The following is a 16981-nucleotide window of genomic DNA, read 5'->3' on the forward strand; positions in this document are numbered from 1 at the left end:
TACTTTTAATTTCCTTTTCTTGTCTTATTGCATTACCTAGGAATTCCAGCATCATGTGGAATAGGGAGTTATAAAAGGAAATATTGTTGCCTGGTCCACATATTAGGAGGAGGCATCTAGTTTCTCATCACTAAGTAGGATGTTGGCTGTATGTTTTTGTAGATGTTTGTTGTCAAGTTCCAGAAGATCCCCCCCATTCCCAGTTTGCTGAGAGTTTTGATCATGAATGAGAGTTGGATTTTGTCAAATGCTTTTTTCTGAATTTATTGATATGATCATAGGATAATTTTTCTCTTTAACCTGTGGATGTTAAGGGATTACATTAATTGATGTTTGAGTGTTGAACCAACCTTGCATACCTGGAATAAATCCCACTTGGTCATGGTGCATAATTCTTTTTAAACATTGTTGGATTTGTTTTACTAATATTGTGTTGAGGATTTTTGCATCTATGTTAGTGAGTGATATTAGTCTTTAGTTTTCCTTTCTTATAATGGCTTTATCTGGTTTTGATTTTAGAATAATGCTGTCCTCACAGAATAAGTTAGGAAGTGTTCCCTCTCTCTATGTTTAGCAAGGGACTGTAAGAAACAGATATCATTTCTTCCTTAAATGTTTGGTAGAATTCACCAGTGAAACCATCTAGGCCTAGTGCTTTAATTTTGGGGAGAAGTTATTAATTATTGACTTAATTTATTTAACAGATATAAGCTATTCAGATTATCCAGTTCTCTTTGTGTGAGTTTATGTAGGTTGTGTATTTCAAGGAATTTGATAACCACTCAAATATTCTATTTCTAAACCATGTATTTTTATATGGCATATTTTATACTTTATTAGTTTATATATGTGTTTTCTTCTGCTAAAGTGTGGGGTTCTTGAGAATACAGACCATGTTTTTAAATTTTGCATCCCTAAGACTTGGTACAGTGACTGGGCCATTTCACTGAAGGTTGAATGAGATGACCTGAAATTCTCTAAGATATCAAATGGATATAAGAAATACATATAAGAGCACCATAGCTGTAAGAAGAAGAACATGAGATTATTTTTAATGTCATAAACATTTTCACTTTAAAAAAGACTAATCTACCAGGTCCTTTTAACTGGTTTGGTTCTGTGGTGAATTTTAATGTTAATCTATAGCCAATTTACTGTTTGAGAGAAGGCTGACTGATAGAGAAATCTAAAGTTAAAGGAGTTTTATCTGAAATGATGACATTTGTCATTGGAGGAAGTATTAATAGAATTATAAGAATGTGATTCACCCCTTTCCCTATTTCTAGAAGTATCTACTCCATAAAACAGAACACACCTGAGTAGACACAATAACCATAAAACCTGAGCTCCACTGGAGAGAACTGAAAATTACAAAACAGGAAGTTAGACTTATAATTTAAACTTCTGCTTAGTCTTTGGCTATGATTAAATGTTCAGGAAAAAAAGTGAGCTGGAGAGTTTCTCTAATCTCTGCTCTGATGTGCTAACTACTATTGTGTAACTGAGGTACCTTGTGTTCCCCAAAGGGTGAGCCACAGGCTGCTTTCTCCAGACCCCATGTTTAGATTGCTTGCAAGCCCTCAAGTGCTACATCCGCTGAGACTCAGTGTTGCATTTCATTGATGTGTTCAGGCTCTTTTGGTCAGAGAAACCAAAGCATAAACATAGCGCTGACAAGTCCAGGTCATGGAGTGGTTTTTGGTCACTGAACTGCCCAAGCAGGTTATTAGGGAACAACATTTTAGCAGTAGCAGCAAGTTGTTTATATGATATCTGACCCCAGACATTTTGCATGTGTTTAACACTGTATGAATCTATTTTTTGAGACTTGGGATGATTATGGTAAACAACCAGATTTCCTGGTGAAGTTGACTCTTGTGTTATTTCTCATAGAATTTATCACGTTATTTATATGTACTTCTACTCTATAGCCTGTGAAGTTTGCTTTTGTATAACACGTTTTTAAAAATAGTCCACGTATGTTAAAAAAAATACTTAGTCCCAGCATTTTATTAAATAATAGTGTTCTATATGGGTTGGTACCAGAATATAATGTATGCAGTTCCTCAGTTGCAAAGCTATGTGGTATAATGGATAAATTCTGATATGTTTCATTGCTAAATTGGTTATTTATATAGTGTGTGATGTTTGTAAGGCTGCTTAACCAGTTTGATTCTTGATTTCCATCCCTATAAACTGGATCAAACTGTGTGCCACATTCTTTAATGGTCATAAAGATCTTTGATATTTTTCAAGTAAAATGTCTTGTACCAAGGATTTTGTTGCCACTAAACACATATTTAGTAATAAGTAAGCTTGACATGAGGCATCTAAAAAGAAACTAATTGAATTGGGGTTCGTGCCCTAAATTTTGAATGCTTATGAATTTAACATTTCTCCACTCATATGATATTTGTGTCCTTCCTCCTTAGATCTCTACAAAAAAATGAGTGTAGCACTCTCTTACAGTTGGCTCATAACGTGTTTATATCCTTCTGCATGCTGAGGTTTTATTGTCATGAAAAAGATTTTCTTAGCAGTATGTAACATCTCCCAGTGCTATGGCACATTTTGACAAGGACCATATGTGCTGCCTTTCTTTTGTATAATTGAGCCATGTTGAGGAAATTTCACAATATAATGGCCTCTGCAAATTTATTTTGAAACTTGAAACTGGTATTTTTTTTGTTTTATTGTTTTTAATGACACCGTGTCTTCTAGGACCATAACTATTTTGCATAAACTGATACAAATGGTGTGTTATTTATGCTCAAAAAGAACATACCTAATAGTGTTAATACAAGACTGAGGGGACTAATACAGTGTTCCTAAAATGACAGTATGGAGACCCAAGGTCAATTATTTCTGTATTTTCAGACTTGAATTCTTTCCACTTCACTATAATCAAATTTCTATTCCTTTCTTGGGCATCGCTACTTGAATGACTTGCAGGCATCTGAAATCCAGCCCATCCAAAACTCAATTTGTTTATTTCCGCCTTTACTTCTATGCCTTGCGAACCTGTCACTCTCCTACATGTTCTATCTTAGCTAATAGCCTCAGCCGCTGCACAGTTCTCCCAAACTACAAACTTCCTCAGAGTCATCATGGATAGATCTTCTTGTACAGGACCTATATCAACTTGTCTTCAAATCCTGACAGTCCTTTGTAAATCAAATATTGCCCCTCCTCTCAGTCCTCTGGCTCAGGTCATATTCTTACCATAACTCCCCTGGATAAACAGAACAGTCTCCTGAATGTTCCATCTTCCACACCACATTGTGATTCTTCAAACACAAATGTGATCATGTCACTTCCCTGGGTAAAACCTCTGTTGCCCCTTGATTCTCCATAATATAGAGCAGTGTTTTACAAATTATAGGTTGCAAGATATTAATGAGTAGTGAATTAATGTTATTGACTTACATTGAACTTTTAAAAATGTCATAAAGAAAATAGCAGAGTGCATCACACTTTGTGACGATATTGTTCTGTGAAACTGCTCTAGTTGTATTTATCTATATAAACATCTATGTGTCTGGGTACTGTTTTAAGATGTAAAATGTATATCTGATTGTGGGTTATAGTCATGAAAGTTTGAAAGCCATCAGTACAGAGAATAAAGTTCAAGCTTTTTATCAGGGCTTATAGTTACTTTTATAATCTGCTCAGTTTACCTTCCTACTATCAACTCCAGCCAACTCTTCAGAGAAGCCTATGCCTATTTCTACTCAGGAACTCACCATATTCCTTTGCATGAACTTTGCCATTATACAAACTAGTTCCCTTAAATGAAGTAGCAGTTCTGAAAGGTTTTGGTGTCAGCATCTCTTTAAACTCTGAAGTATTCCCCACAAACCTTTGTATATGTGGACTATAGACTGTATCTCTTGATATGTAACATACTAGAAATTAAAATGGAGAATTTTAAAAAATATTAATTTATTAAAAATAATAGTAAACCCATTATGCATTGCCCTAAGTAGTATATTTTTGTAAAAAATAGCTGTATTTTCCAAAACAAATACAATTAGAAGAATGACACTGTTTTGCAATATTGAAAATCTCTTTAATGTTTGGCTTAATAGAAAACAGATGTATTCTCATATCTGCTTCTGCATTCAATCTGTTGTGTGTTATTTGGTTCAAGGATATGAAGAAAATTCAGACTCTAACAGATATGTAGTTGGAAAAAGTTTGAGTATTTTAATAACCTTTTCAGATAATTGTGTAGATATTCTTCTTTAATACTACATCGAAACTCAACAAGCAGTAATTTCTTAAGATTGGTTGCAATGTCGATCTGAAATCATACCAGTTAACTTTTCATCATCTATGACATTAAAATCTGTTGCTTTGTCTCATTTTCACTTTGAATGAACCTTTTACTCATGCATGATTTTGCAATACTATGCACTGGCCATTTGGGAAATATTGTTTTTTTGAATGATGTATAGATCTTCCAAATATTCATCTACTTTATTATACAATGTCAAAAAGTCACATTGGTTAATATCACCATGGATTGCATCAAATAAGTCTTTAAGTATTGGGAAGCTGGCAAGTTCACTGTGGCAGACACAAGTTTTCTAAAGTTTTAATTTTCACATAAAAGCACGAATATTATGATTGGCAACTAATATTATTACTTGTTTTTCCTGAAATGTCATACAACTGAATCAAAGTTTCACAGAACAGTAACCTTACTGCCTGTGCTACACTTGAATAACTATAGTTTGTCTGGCAGTGATTCTTTCAAGTAAAAGTGATATTCCATGAAAAAAGCACAACTCCAGCATCACACAAGTGCCTTTCCTTGAAATACCCATTGAACTGCAGAATGCAGAAGTGTTTTATGTATGCTTCCCCATTTCATCACAGAGAACATTAAAAAGCCACATACCTAATGGTCAAAATTTTAGAAATAATTTTTACTGCTTTATCAAGGATATTCCTAAGTAAATCTGGCTCTTTTTTTAACTGTAAGTGCCTGGCATTGAAAAATATGACTACTAGTGAAGTTTGGTGTCCCATCCTTTATTTGTGCTAAGACATCAGCACTTTTAGAATCGTTACTCCTGTGTCATCAGTGCAAATATCCATATGGTGAAAAAGACAAATAATGCACTAATGTTACTATAAAAGTAATTTTGGGGCTTCCCTGGTGGCGCAGTGGTTGAGAGTCCGCCAGCCGATGCAGGGGACACGGGTTCGTGCCCCGGTCCGGGAGGATCCCACATGCCGCGGAGCGGCTGGGCCTGTGACCCATGGCCGCTGAGCCTGCGCGTCTGGAGCCTGTGCTCCGCAATGGGAGAGGCCACAACAGTAAGAGGCCCGCGTACTGCAAAAAAATAAATAAATAAATAAATAAAATAATAATAATGTTGACCATGTGGGCCTACTGAAAGGGGTCCTGCTTACTCCAAGGTCCATACTTTGAGAACTGTTGTCTCGAAATCTTCCTTAAGCTCATTATTTGATTGGAAAATTTGTCTTAAAATCTTAAGATAAGGTTCAAAAGTCATGTCCTTGGTGAAGCCTCCTGAAGCACCCCAGGTTAATTTGTCACTTCTTCTGAGTTCCTATTATAGCCCTTACTCCATTTCCCTTTGTCCATGAAGTACTTCCGGTAGGGGCTGAGTCTTATTTCTTTACCACCCTACAATGACTGGTATGCGCTCCGGATTTATTAACGAGTAGCAAGCCTGCTCACCCTATTACACAGGCTGGAGGCTGGTTTTTGTTATTTTCCCTCAAGTCTGGCATCGAGTCAGAAGGGAATAATTACCTGCCTTCTATTTTCTGAGGCAAGCAGGAACATTTTGCCAACATATCCGTGAAGAAAAACTGATACAATGCTTAGGGTTCCAGGGCCATTTTATAGTATTGATATCGTGACACTGATGTAGTAACACCAAAATCATTTCTGTTCAGTAAGGGCATAAAAGATTTTCTTGTGTCCTTTGGTCCAAACCTTGATACAGATCAAGGGATAATTTTCAGTAACTCAACCCTAACTTAAGCTATCCTTGGATCTATTAGTCTCCTATTAGATCATTTTGATGGGACTTTATTTGAATATTTTCTTAAACTTCTATTGCTTACATTTATTCAGCATCTGCTATGTGCCAGGTGCTATGCTAGGTGCTTAGGATACAAAGATGAGCAGGACATAACCTTGCCCTCAAGGTGATATAATAGAGGGATGGGAGAAAGCCGTCTGGATTTGGTTCTCAGATTATAGTGCTTATATTTTCTGTAATTTGACAGTTAAGGGATTTTTAAAAGTATGTTTTGTGAATAAAAGCTAAATTGTAAAGGTTGTCTTAGATGTTTCAGTTGTAGATGTCCTTCTCTCCTTGTATTTAAAATAGTTTTGAGTTTGTTGTTTGGAAATTCGAGGTTCAGGGTAAGGCTTCTAGAATAAAGAAAATCACATTCCTTAACATATCATTTACAAAGATATATCACAGTATCTCAGCATTAAATTTAAACTTTGTATTGGATTCAGGCTTTTTAGCAAAGCAAAGAAAGTATGCACTTCTTTAAGTGTAATATCCCTTTTTAAAAATCCTACATTCATTTTCACTAAGAATTATATAGTAATATTGCTCAGAATATATATAGGTTTATGCAGAAAGTGGAAAAAATAATCCTAGCTTGTCCAAAGACTATTTATTTAATGAGGAGATATATCAAGTAAAAAAGAAAAAAAGAAAGTTTCTACCAATCCAAATAAGAATTATGATTGAGAATGGCTGAACTACAAATTGTAGTTCTTCCCCAAGGTTGGGCAGAGAGGAAGCCAAAACTAGTGGAGGCTGCAAAGTAGACACAGTATGGCTGCTGGCTTTCCTCTTTGAGTTTAAGGACCGAATTCCAAAGTTAGTCCCTATGTACTGTTATCTAGATCATGTTTTGCTGATGTGATGCCTTTTTTTTTTTTTTTTTGCGGTACGCGGGCCTCTCACTGTTGTGGCCTCTGCCGTTGCGGAGCACAGGCTCCAGATGCGCAGGCTCAGCGGCCATGGCTCACGGGCCCAGCCACTCCACGGCATGTGGGATCTTCCCGGACCGGGGCATGAACCCGTGTCCCCTGCATCGGCAGGCGGACTCTCAACCACTGTGCCAACCAGGGAAGCCCGTGATGCCTTATTTTATGTGTCCACTAGGCTGGGCCAGAGTACTCAGATATTTGCTCAAATACCAGTCTAAATGTTGTGTTGAAAGTATTTTTTTAGAGATTAATATTTAAATCAGTAGATCTGAAAAAGCAGATTATCTTCCATAATGTGGATGAGCCCCATCCAAACAGTAGAAGGCCTTAAGGAAAAGATTGACTTCCCCTGAGGACAAGGGAATTCTGCCTCCAGACTACCTTTGGACTTGAGCTGCAACATCAGCCCTTCTGTGGGCCTCCAGCCTGACACCCTGCTCTGCAGATTTTGGACTTGCCAGCCTCCACCATGGTGTGGACCAATTCCTTAAAATAAATCTCTCTTCCTCTGTCTCTATCTCTCCCTGTCTCTGTCTCCCTGTCTGTCTCTGTCTCTCTGTCTCGCTCTCTCTCCCCCTCTCTCTCTCTCCACACGTGCGCGCACACACACATATTCAGAGCCTATTGGTTCTGTCTCTCTACAGAGCCCTAACCAATACAGCTGGCTTGTCCACATTTTTGGTCTTATTTTAGTCTAAGGAATAAGATCCTGCCCTGTGTACTCTCTAATCCTTGACACTGCAAAGCTTAGGCTTAGAAATCATAATAATATAATGTTTCAGATCACAGTACAGGTTTCAAAGAACTTGAGCATTTGTGCATAATAAACTGTTTCTATAGAAGTATTCAGAAGTGATGAGCACTAGGGATTCATAGAGAAAAGAAAATGTGTTGAACTACATGGACCTTGGTAGAAAGGAAACATTGATACTGGTGGCAGAAATAATAGGAGGAAAGGCCTTATTATAAGATGAATTGTGTCCCCTCCCCCTAAACTCATATGTTGAAGCTCTAACCCTCAGAACCTCAGATTATGACTATATATGGAGAGAGGGCCTTTAAAGACATGATTACGTTAAAATGAGGCCATTTGGGTGGACCCTAATCCAATATGAGTGATGTGCTTATAAAAAGAGGAAGTTTGGACATAGAAAGATACACCAGGGGTGCACATAGAGGAAAGACCATGTGAGGACATAGCAAGAAGGCAGTGATCTGCAAGTCAAAGAGAGCCTCAGGAGAAATCAATCCTGTTGACACCTTGAACTTGGCCTTACAGCTTCCAGAACCGTGAGAAAATACATTTCTGTTGTTTCAGCCACCCAGTCTGTGGTATTTTGTTACGGCAGCCCTAGCAAACTAATATAGGTCCCAAGGGTGAACGTTAATGATTTTCAACTTTGCCTAGGGCAGGGCATGATCCTGGTGTGTTAGATATTTCTGTCCACCCAGACACCAAGTCAGTGGATCTCAAGAACTGTCTTGGCTGGGCTGGAAGTGTTGGTCTCTGACTGGCTTAAGAAGGGCCAGGCTACTTGTTGCTATTTTCATTGAAGCAGGGAGGGGACTCCAGTACCTCTCCTAAGAGCCCTACAGAAACATAGTCCTGAGTCTGCAGTGCTCCTGCCTGGGTCCTTGCCCATCTATAGCTGCAGCTCCAGAAAAGTCATGTCAGCTCAGGCCACAGGCATCTCCAACAGCACAGTGATTTTTTTTCAGCTTAATATTTCTGAGCCCATTTTTTACCACCTTGAACATGTATTTACTGAAGTCTCAGTTTAAATAGCTAGATTCATAAAATTAAAATTATTTTTTTAAAAACATTACGAATTATGTGATAGTATAATACAATCATCAAAAATGCACTAGTCAGTGATCACTTATTTGGTGCTTTGCAGTTTTAATATTAATTATAAAATACTTAGCAGTATTTTGACATGCACTATCACATTTGATCCTTGTAATAAAGCTGTGAGTTAGATAAGGCAGGTATTATTCCCATTTTGTAGATGAGAAAACTGAGACTCAGGAAAGTTCAGTGGTTTCCTCAAGGTCACCCTGCTGGTATATGGCAAAGCTTGAAGTATAATCCAGTTCTTCAGATTCCTAAATTAGTGCTTTTTCCAAACCACTTTTCTGTAAATAGCCTCAAATATTTTATAAACATAATCAAGAGCTTGCAAGCATGCCTTTTTTTGCCTTCTTAGGTTATGAACAAAAAAAGTGAGAATAAGTAAGATAAGGAAAAATGACATTTGCCTTCCTAAAGGACTACTAACTTTCAGGCCTTGCAGGAAGGACGGGGAGTGAAGAACAGAGTCCAAGAAGCACACTGTCTTGCACACCAGGAGCTGTATGGACTGGAGGACAGAATAAAACTAAACTGGAACTAAAGCAAAGGGGAATATTAAGCCAATATGAGAATAATAAATTATAAAGTTACATCTGAACAAATCAGAAAAACTATAAAGGAAATGGATAAAACATGAAATAAAAAGACTAGGAAAACTTTCTTTCACTTATTTATTTCATTTGTAAGTTGAATTTGATTTACAGGAGACAAAATATGTCCCCCCAAAAGTTGTGCCTTTGAGAGAGAGAGGAAAGAGGATAACATATGTCTGGGCAAAATCTGAGTCTCTAACATACATCAGTATGTCCTTAACAATATAATCTATTTGTCAGTTTCTATACTCAGGTTTCACTCCTAGCCACAGCAGTAGACCCTCGTGAGGGAAGAGTTTAAAGCTAGACTACATAGAATAAGAAATGGTTAAAGAGCACTTGTTAAATCCAGTGATTTCAGCTGCCCTCCCTTAAATCATAACTCCTGAGCAAATTTAAGATTGCTATTGCAGTAAAAGGGCAGTTGAGTAAACAGAGCTACATCTTATTGTTTCCAAAAATTAAAAAATATTATCATAATACCTTTTGGGGATTTCAGTATCTGGGGTAGGATAGACTCTACCCTGCCCATAAAGATACTTAGGAAGCAAAGTAGCATTATTGCTTAACCAATACCTTGATTAACTAATTAAGCCTTGAGACAAAAAAAAAAAAAGAGGGGGAAACTTTTCTTATTATCGTCACTCAATAATTACTAGTATTTTCCATAACCTAGGCAATTCGGTATCTAAGAAACAAAATCCAGCTGAAACTGAACCTTCAAAAGTTTTCCTTCTACCTTTTTTTTAAGACCCAGAGCAGGATCTCTGTCATACTAAATAAAGTCCCTCCTGGATGTCTGGAAAAAGTCTTAGAGTCTGGGAGACATTCCAAAATATGTGCAGTGACCATTGCCACAGGCGTGAACTTCTTAATGCATTTTGCAGAAATCTCACCACGATGAAATTGATTACTGTCTGAAAGGATTTTTTTCCTTTTTTTAAAATAGCAAGCAGTTAGAATATGCTTTTTAATATTTTATTACATCCTTAAGTATCTCATGTGGACTGAATATGACTGGAGAAAGTTGCTGCTCTGAGTTTGATATACAATGTCTAGTTTACATTTTTTTTTAATTGATAGGTTTAGGTGAATGGAAAAAGAAAGACTCTAGGATTTATGAAGACTACACATCCAAAGTTGTATATTGATTACTAAAACTTGAGTTTCTATCCAGTTCTCCTGCTGCAGATACCGAAATAAGGTCAGAGAATAAATGTGAAGAAATGGCTTTTCAAGGAATAGATGGAAATTGAAAAGAAAATGGAACCTGGAGTTTTGTGAGTCTGTCTTGTAAGGATAGTATTTATGAGGATGGAAGAGGGGGTGGGAGGGCTTGTTGTAATGTTTTTACATAATCAGGATCGAATTGTTCAAGTTGTTTAATGCTATCTATTCATTGCAGTGAAGCAAAAGAGTGAATTTGTAGCTAACAGGCAATAATTTGGGTTTCCTTCACCTAATGCAAAAAATTGCAGCAGAACTGTCGTCAGACTTATTCTAATGTCACATAGAAAATGTCTGATGAATCAAGAGAAGGGAAAGTGCAGGGAAGATACTGGAATCGTAATAAAGAATGGACAGAAGGGACATCAATAATGAGATTTCTAATTCTTGTTTTCATGGCAGTTTCCATATTCTTGTGAGAAGTTGGAAGGTTGCTTTGTCTCTGGTATGAATCATACCTTAGCCAGACAGCAAACTAAGGCTAGTCACTGTTGCTGGAAGATTTCTTCCTGACAGTGATTCATGTGAGCCAATTGTCAGAAGTTTTGAAGTTCTTAAATAAAAGCTGATGTATGTCTTTTACTGTTGTGCAGTTGCTGAAAATATTTCATATGATACAAAATAGCTTTGCAGAAAGATTAATCTACTCCTTATCTTTGAACAAGGCTTAGCTCAAAAATCATCTGCTCATTCATGAGTGTCACATTTTCTGAGTATTTCATGTTTCACGTATATGTGTGATGAAATTCTTATTCGTATGGTACACAAGTTACCACAAGAGGAGGTGTGAGAGGCTATTTAAGAAGCCCAAATTTTATCTTATATTGTCATGAGAGACTAAAAAGGCAGCAAAAAATTATACATTTAACTTGTGGTCTTAGAAATTATTTTTTAACATCACAGACTGATTTTAGTACGTAAGAAGGGCAGATCAAATAAATCTAATTTAGGCTAAACACACAATTCCAGAAATAAGAAAGATAAAGGGTGGAAGTCCCCCTAGTCAGATCAGTACTGAAGAGGAGAGAATTTACTTCTTTATACCTCACCTGTGTATCCAACCATACTTCCATATGAAATGATAATCTTTTAGCCTTGGAACAAACCTTAAAGATCATATAGTCAAACATCCTTTTTGATGGATAGAGGAAATTAAGGCCTAGAAAGGTTAATTAGTTTAGTTGCCCTAGGTCAAATAACCACTTTGAGGAGGAAAATCTGAATTTCAAGCAGTGGGTTTGCAGCCTGACAAATCCAGTGTTCTTTCTTCTCTTCCCACACACTGTCCCCTGCACCTAACTTTTCCCCCTGAACGACAAGAGAGCAGCAACAGTATCTCCATCATCACCATCATCCAGGCAGGTAAATGTCAACTTTTAGAGGGAGGCCCTTGCCCACAAGCCAACTATACTTCAGGTCAACAGAACTAAAAATGACAGGCTAGCCTTGCTTTATTCTATATCTGCCTCAGAAATTGCTTTTTGGAGAAAATGCTTTGACAAGGTGAATTAAAAGGCATTGTTAGAGGAGGTTACAAGGACGGTGGCATTTAGGGTGCTGATAATGTTGTTTCTTGATCTGGTGCTGGTTACATGGGAATATTCAGTTTGTGAAAATTCTGTGAGCTATGCATTTCTGGATGCTTCAACAAAAAGTTAAAAATTTTTATAGAACAATTAAAATTCATTGTTAAGGAAAGCATGTTGGCATCAAAGAAATTAAATATCACTGGAAATTATTAACACACATATTTTAAAAAGTTAAAACAAAAATTTCAACAAAAACAGTCATTGTTTGGCATGACCAGAGTTGTTATTGTAAAGCAAGTTTAATTTATTTTTTCAGGTAAAAACTTTTTCTGGATGCTGGATCTTTCCTTCATAATGTGTAACTGCTAAAAATGTCATTTAACAACAAAAATCTATTAGATGCTTACTATATCTTCTCACTATTATAAATTACAGCTAACGCAAAGCTTTTTTTCCTCACCTTCATTTGAACTTGTAATTTATGTCTAAATAGTTGGGAAATTGATTTCAAAATTTCATGGTATCCCATTATAATTCCTATGGAGAAAAAGAAAACTTAGAAGTTGTCCTGGTTGGATAAAATATTGTTCTAGTTATTTAACTATTGTCATTAACAAAGCAATATTTATATACATATACAGACATATATGTGTACACACACACAACACAAGGAATTGGAATATGATAAATATACTTTACCACTAAAGCTGCACTGGACATAAATGAATGTGTTTGTGATGAGTCAGAAGCATTTCAGTATCTTATAGCACTTTAAATATTGTATACTATAGTTAATATCCTGCGGATATGAAAAATGGCCGGGAACATGCTGGAATGTAAATTTTAAAGTTAATGCATAACAGTGTCGATGTAGAGAGATTGCTGAGTAAATTAGAACTTATTATTTGTTGAAAATCAGCCATTCTTTTCAGTAGTATAAAAGAGAAAATGAAAGAATACCTGAAATCAGTACATTTTGAAATTAGTCTTCTTTTCTGTTTCCAGCTTCCAGTGGAGGGCATATTAATCAGAAAAAGGACCAAATAGACAAAAATGCAGAAAGGAGATCTATGGCATAAGGTGCCTGAGTAGTCAGTTCCTACCTAATAAAGATTCACCTATGTTGAGAGGAATTAAATACTATTAAGAAACTAATACCAATTTCATAAACAATATGCAAATATTTTTATGTTTCAAATGTAGCTACTCAGCAGATATCAAGTAACAAGCACATTTAAAATTGATCCTATGTGCCTGGTAACTGGTTAATAGGAGTAGACTCTTTTAGTAGTAATTATTTCCAAGCTGATTGGGCAGGGACCATTTCTACCACAGTTTTGAATAGCAGTTTGAATCCTGTTAGCTTTTAGCACATGTTAAATAACAATGCTCTCTGGAAATGTTGGCATCTGGTAACTTTTCTTTGAAGTGCAAACTTAAATTCTTGGTTACAGTAGTTTGTTCATTTGCCCCTGTGTCTACATGCACAGATCTCTACGTGCATCAAATAAATCACACTTACTGGAAGATAGAATTATTTCTGAATGTACATGAACCCAAAGGGGAAGACATAGACTTAGGGAAGTTTTCAAGTTCCAGTCTTTATTAAGTATGTGTGTCTTAGATTAAGAAGCAACCCAAAAGTAAAAAATCAGGGACACTTAAGTTTACCAGAGCAGGGAATTCCCTGGCAGTCCAGTGGTTAGGACTCTGGACTTTTCACTGCCAAGGGCTCAGGTTCAATCCCTGGTCATGGAACTAAGTGGCACGGCAAAAAAAAAAAAAATATATATATATATATATATATAATATATATATATAAAATATTATATATATGGAAATATTATACATATTATATATATATATATATATGATGGATTATAGAGTTCTTCCAAAGTATTTATTTGCAGGGGTAATTCTTGTACTGTCTGCCACAGAAGTATTTAGAGTATGTGATATGTATTATAAGCACAAATAACTGTATTGGTTTGCTGATTTAGTGAAGATTATAAGAGTGTCATATATACAGCTGGGAAAAAATGTTCACTCTGCTTATCCAAGGAAATTAAAATGAGGCAGTGAGCAAAATTTGAAAGATTAACAAATGAACTAAATAAAACCAAATGGGATGAAATAATAGCTAAAATAATACAACATTTTAAGAAGGATAAAACTGAAAATTTCCCCTTCAAACTGTACATATCTACTAGTTGGGCTTAATAGTTGGTCATCTTTTCTTAATGGAAACTAGGAGTTAATCCTTATGACTGCTTGTGAAACAGAGCCAGGGTGACTGGCTCATCGGAAACCTAACCATAAAACCACTGTGAGAATTGTTACTCCTATGACTTAATTCTAGTTTTGAGCAGCATTGACTCTTATAAATCCTGAGGAGTTATAAAACCTTGAGCCATTTTTTTTCTAAAATACCTGATAATTCAATTGGTAATTTGCACTTAATACTACAGAAATGAAGGAAGGGGCAAGAGCCGCATCTGTACAAAATTGCAGATATAAATATACTTTTCAAGCTCTCTGTCTAAGAAATCAAAGAATCATAGGAGGACCTGAATAAAATCAAGAAATTTAGCCAGTTAGTTGTATAATAAGATTCAGAATTCTAGATTTCATCCAAATATAGTCTCTTAAGTATATTGGGAAATCATTCCAGAATGGCTTCTCCATTCAAAGGCATAATTCCCTTGGAAGATTCATGTATATCTTATGCAATTTGGCCCTAAAAATGTTTTTTAGAGATTTTAGAGTCAACTCCATGATAAAATTTAAAGTAGTTTGATGCCCTTATCAGTGTTTTATCTCAGACATGTTCTCCCACAGCAGTGATTATCTGGCATATTTACCCGGGACATTGATCTGCTTATTCCTGAAAAATCCCAATCTCCTCCCCACCCCAATTCTAAAAAGCAAGGCAAAAACCTGGCTTCTTCATTGGTAATGGATGTTTTAGTCATGATCAGCCAAAAGACTTCAACTCATCAGATTACATGCGAAGCCGCAAATTTATCTTGTTGGTCTCCAAGTTCAAAAGGTTAAAATGACTCATAGACACGCTAAGCCAAATTAGAGAAAAATTATTAATTCCTGTCAAATGTTTCTTTCTTATAAATGGGGTTTAACTCCTTGGGAAAATGTAACATCCTTTTCACCTCTATGATCACCAAAGTTTCTTTAGAGAAGAAATAAGGGAAACAATATATATATGTACACACACACATATTTGTGTGTAATTTTTTTTTAATCTCACGCTCACAAAGCAGTTATTGAATATGTCTTTGAACTTGGTTAATGCTCAGATTTCAAGTCCAAGGTAAGTCAAGTTTTTCACTTAAATATTTTCCCTCTGTAATTAGATACATACCTAGATATTTTCCATAACAATGGATTCTTAACATGACATTAAAATTTCATTTCACTATTAGAAAATCATAATTTATTGTTTTTTCACCATATCCTTTTCAAACTTCACAAGAATATTACTTTATTAATTGAGGTGACACATCTATATGATTATTTGTTCCAGTGGAAATGGAATCCTTCCTAGAAAAAAAGAAATGTTCTGATTAGAATTACAGCCTACAAGCAGTGTCACCCATACAGTGATACTTATAGACATTCTGACTTTACTTGTCTTCTTACACCCATCCTTATAACATCACAACTATTCCCTGAAATGTGGAGAGGCAGAAACTTCTTTCTGAGCTTGAGTGCTTTCTCTGGCTCTCTATTTGCTGCTGCCACCCTTTCTTACAGGAGCAGCAGGGGCTACTTTCAGAAGTCCGAAACCAATACGGTGGTTGGGAAGCCATGTGTTAGGTGTGGTTAGGGCCTGTCAACCAACTATGCTCAGTCCTTTACCCTCTGAGATATTTGAAAGCTCCTGGTGGCTCTTTTGGTGTAGGACTGAAGATTCAATAGAACAAATCTTTAAATGTGCTGGAGGCCTCTTTTCCTTTAGAGATGTGTTGCCTGGTTGAATTTTGGCTTCACACTTTATTTTCTTCTTCTCACTGCCTCTGATTACATCACTTGTTTATTTTGTTTTCGTTCTTTATTTTTTCTTCTCCTTCTCCTGACTAATTTTGTCTCTGAAAATTCAATTCATTTTAGAATATACTATATGTCAGGCAATGTTCTATTCTCCCTGTGCTTTTATCCCCGCAACCTAACAACCAAACTTTATTCTGTAGTTGACTTCCCCTTGGAAAAAAGAGACAAATCATATGTATATACACACACACACACACACACACACACACACACACACACACACACATATACATATACACACACACACATGATTTCAGAATATTTTAGGTAATTGGGTAGGGAAAATTTTTTAGAGTATTTTTAATATTACTGAAAGAGACTATGGACTATAATGATAACATCTGGTCATATGCTAATTGAAATGATTCCTGCATGTTTGAAGGCATCAGAGGTATCCTTTAACTTGTAAAATTTCTTTTTATTCTATAGACATAATCACTGTGGCATACCATTACAGAGAGATACTGTGGTCAGCAATGATGTAGGAGAGTAAAAGGAGTACAGTAGCATGTTGAGTCAGCCTCTTAAGAGAAGCAATTACTAAGAAAATAGCTGTGTAGCTGAATCATAATTAAATATTGAAACTGATAGAAACTAATTAATTGGATGGTTTGGGTTTGGATTAAGTGCATGAAGAAATTTTTTTTTAACGTGAGAGAACTGTGCATTTTGTTACTCTAGTAAGATTAAAATTAATCTGAGTACGTATAAAGAG

Source organism: Phocoena sinus, chromosome 1, assembly GCF_008692025.1.
Source record: "Phocoena sinus isolate mPhoSin1 chromosome 1, mPhoSin1.pri, whole genome shotgun sequence".
NCBI classification, from domain to species: Eukaryota; Metazoa; Chordata; class Mammalia; order Artiodactyla; family Phocoenidae; genus Phocoena; species Phocoena sinus.